Genomic DNA, 4,144 nt, shown 5'->3' with positions numbered 1-4,144 from the left:
GATTCATCTTTGCCATTGTTCAATAGTCTCGCACCACTACGATTACGCTTCCGTTCAGCCGATTCGCTTATTAAATGAGAAATCCAGCTCTCGTAGTGGTATTTATTATACGTTACAGTTCGGACCTCGATGGCGCTCCCTGGCACTGCCTGCCCGTGTGCTTACATTGCATAATTTACATCATCGCGCCTAACATTGGCTAAACATTCGCAAACATCGCATTCCCGCAACATACCGTGTCCTTCTCTATCCCCCTGGTCTACGCGGTGCTCAAATTGCGCCTGTCCACCAACCAAATGGCATCAAGATGTGAAAAAAATTCACACTCGGACGGCAAGCTTCCGCTGTCTATCCAAAAAAAACGCTCGCTGCGCCAAGAATAAACGAAAAGGCGATTTTCGTGAGGGTTATAGGTACGCATTGCTTGCCGTAACCATCACGGCGCTGGCGCCGCTGTGGGCGCTCCAGGAGGCGCTAGGGTTCGCGCTCTGTGTGCGCGCCTGACAGAAGGCGATAGCGCGACGATCACGATATGCCTCGTACCGCGGTGCACACAACACCTGGCCTCTCGCGCATAGAATCACTGGTAATCCCCAGACTCCTCGCCACTAGAGACATCATTCGACGGTGTGGGACCCAAGCAAAAATAAAGTGCGTACGCCCACACAGAGCTGCCCATTCACGGATGGCGCTCGGACTCGTTGTAGCCTGGTGTCGACCTTTTCTGTCGTGACATCACACAAGACGCTTCTAGTTCTTCGCTGGAGCATACTGAGATGGTCGCCCAAGAGCTGTCGTGTGCACGGCGCGCTGAGTCATGCAAACACGCCGACAGTCACCAGTCTAGAAGAGCGCGATTTTGGGGCTGGGGTGGGGGGCCTGCGCGCACGATAGGGTGTGTCGCCCTAAAAGTGCCACACGACTCCCCCTGCACTACACGCCGCGCACGTGTACGGTACGCCACGTACGCACAATCATTACGCCACACTGCACTACGGCACACACACACACAGCACACACCACACACACGACCACTCACTCACTAGAGAGAGAGAGAGAGAGAGAGAGAGAGAGAGAGAGAGAGAGAGAGAGAGAGAGAGAGAGAAATAGAAAGATTTAAAATCAATGCGTGGAGACGGTGTGGTGATTTCCTCGGCCGTGTGTTCTGCTGCTCTGATGAGAAATCTGTGCAATATCGGTCATCGATAGTGAACACGAAGCCTGCCTGCCTGACCTTCTCCTCTCGCCGCGCAAAGAAAGCGTAGGAAATACAGTCCAACTCCCTTGTTAGCTGACAACTCTGTGGAACGAAATTATGCTTATGAAGGGGGAATTTTTGGTGATCGCCATGAGTGACACACAGTGAAACCGCTTCTTTAAACGAACACCTGTCTATAAAAGGACACTATTGGAGTTTCCGTTGAGGGACCGTTATACAGAGGTTCGACTGTACATGTTTGCGGTGGAGGAGGAGAGGAGGGGCGGCAGCAGGAAGGAGGCGGGAATCACGGAGAATGGTCCCGGATTGTTCGCCGGAATTTGGCAGTGCGCCGGTTTCCTGCATTCCGACCGGGATCCCGCATTCCCCGATGACGTCACGCGACGGCAGACGATTGAGAGAGGCGGCGCGCGGAAGACAACGCAGCTGGATTAGTGAGTTTGTGTGTACGCTGCCCCCGCTTATTCCTTTGTGCGGCGAGCGTCGTACAAGAATGCAGACAGTGGCCGTCGGTGGTCAACACCAGCTCGGCCGGACAATGCCCCCACAATGACCTGTTTTGTTTTACCTGCTGATTCGATCGTGCCGTAATTTGTCTGGGCTCGAGTGCCTGATCTCACCTGGCCGCTCTCGGAAACAGGAAGGTTCGTGGTGAAGCAGCGACGAGGAAAATCCGGCCGTGAAAGGACTCCATTCATTAGCGTGTGGCAACTAAACACCGCGAAGGCTGGCGGGCACAGAATGGCGTGCTGCCGCGACCGGGGGTCCACTCCGTTCTTCTTCAGAGAGAGAGAGAGAGAGAGAGAGAGCTGCTGCTGCTGCCTGCACTCGGCCGGTCGTCATTGTGTGAAATGCGCTAAGAGCAGGTCTTACTAATTAGCGCCCGCGCGCGCGCACGGTCGGCACAGCGGCAGATTTGCCGCGGCCAGCCTCCGCCTGGCAGTGTTCTACAGTAGGAGAGGCCGTGTAAGATCCGCCAGCGCGCGCGGTGGGGGGGGGGATGCTATAGGTAACACGAGAGGCGCGATATAGGAGCAGAGGCTGAGAAACAAGAACAGTATAGGAATATATACATTATAACAGGAGCTAATAATGACAATTTGTCATTATTAGCTTCTGATTATAATGATGCTAGCATTCTATAGGTAACACTAAACGTGATAGGTGCAGAGGCTGAGAAACGAGAACATAATAGGTATATGCATAATACATTACAATGATGCTAGAATACTATACGTAACACTAGACTTGATTGTGCGTGCGTGTGAGTGAGTGTGTGTGTGTGTGTGTGTGTGTGTGTGTGTGTGTGTGCGTGTGCGTGTGCGTATGTGTGTGCGTACGTGCGTACGTACGTGCGCGTGTGTGAGGGGGTCGTGTGCACTTTTTAGGGCCACACCCTATCGTCGCCAGCCCCCCCCACCCCAAATCCGCTCTTCTGTGGTGACTGTCCGGTTGTTTGCATGAGTACGCGCTGCAACGACAGCTCTTGGCGACTCTCTCAGATCTCGCAGATACTAGAAGCTGTCCTTGTGTGTGTCACGACAGAAAAGGGCGGACACCGGCTACAACGAGGTCCGAGCCCATCTCTGAATGGGGCTTTCTGTGTGCGTACGCATTTTTTTTTCTTGGGGTCCCACCCGTGAATGGATGTCTCTGTGCGAGGGGTCTGCGATTACCAGTGGATTCTATCGGCGAGAGCCGGTTGTTTGTGTGCACTCCGGTTTACGAGCATTGTTCGTCTGCCTATTGGCCTTCTGTCCGCGCAGCCTAACGCGTGATGGGTAGCAACAATCGTACCTATCCCTCGAAATCGCCTTTTCGTTTATTCTTGGCGCGCAGCGTTTTTTTTGGTAGAAGCGGAAGCTTCCGTCCGATGTGAATTTTTTCATCTTTGGATCTTTGGTTGGTTTGGACATGGCGAAGTTTGGGACAGCGTTAGACAGGGGATAGAGAATGGACCGATGTTTGCCGATGTTTGCCGATGTTTACCAATGTTTGCCGATGATGTAATTATGCAATGTACACACGGCAGCAGTGCCGGGGGCGGCCATGTCGACCTGTATCGTATATGAATACCACGAGAGCTGGATTTCCTCATTTAATAAGCGAATCGTCTGACGGAATGTAATCGTATGGTCGAGACTATCGAAATGCAAAGATGAATGACGTTGTGACAATGCCGACCCATGATTCATCAGGTTACATATGCATTTCATTTATTATTAATGACGTCTCGGGGGCAGAACTAGATGCACATGAAGTTATTTTTGCGCATTGATTTCGCATCTCGTATTTAGCGTTCTGACTCAGAGAGGCTTGCCAATGAATATTGCAAGATATTTGATGCTTGTATACCGATCGAGCGTGGGTGAAGTGATCATGAAGCGATGCACGCGTGGCGTGGCCCGCGGGTCAAACATTTGCGTGAGATATATAGCCACCCATATTGACAGTACCCTTAACCTCTTTGCCGCCTCGTACGCTCGCTTTCGGTCCGAATTCGTGATGGCATTTCGCAGCCTAATTACTTGAAAAGGGCTACGTAAATATTCGGACGTTAGATTATTGAAGCCGCGGCCGGGATCTTATTGAGGTTTATTGCCGATGCTTTGAATGTCGAGTTGTTTATGCATGCTCGCAGGGCACGACAATGCAAGATTGATATTACGTCGCATGCGAGTTTAATTGGTCGGTGGGAAATTTTTTTTTGCTCCGCTGAATTGCCGCAGATTGCGCGGGGAAGAGAGACTTTATCAGAAAATTGAAAAAAGATTTTTCCCGTGTAGAATGTCGACGAATAATGCTTTGTGTTGCACGCATAATGGCAGCGTAGTGGAATTAGCGTATACAACGCGATCGCGGCGATAGCACCGACAATTGTGTACTTTGCTGTCGCGCTGTCGCAGAGAAAGAGAGAGAGAGAGA

The 4,144-nt window shown here is 51.6% G+C and overlaps 1 protein-coding gene across 1 annotated transcript in view; it reads left to right on the top strand.

The window, feature by feature from the left end:
• Positions 1–2,395: 2,395 nt before the first annotated feature.
• Positions 2,396–4,144, top strand: part of LOC106805208 (ephrin-B1-like) — a 24,229-nt gene continuing 22,480 nt past the window's right edge. Inside the window, exon 1 of the mRNA XM_014806707.1 lies at positions 2,396–2,414. The gene's annotated coding sequence lies outside the window, so the exon portion shown is untranslated. The remainder of the gene's footprint in view (positions 2,415–4,144) is intronic.

This window comes from Priapulus caudatus, unplaced genomic scaffold (genome assembly GCF_000485595.1).
Source record: "Priapulus caudatus unplaced genomic scaffold, Priapulus_caudatus-5.0.1 Scaffold105, whole genome shotgun sequence".
NCBI lineage: Eukaryota > Metazoa > Priapulida > Priapulimorpha > Priapulimorphida > Priapulidae > Priapulus > Priapulus caudatus.
Note: the sequence above shows the minus strand (reverse complement) of the source record. Positions and strands in the feature narration are given on the sequence as shown.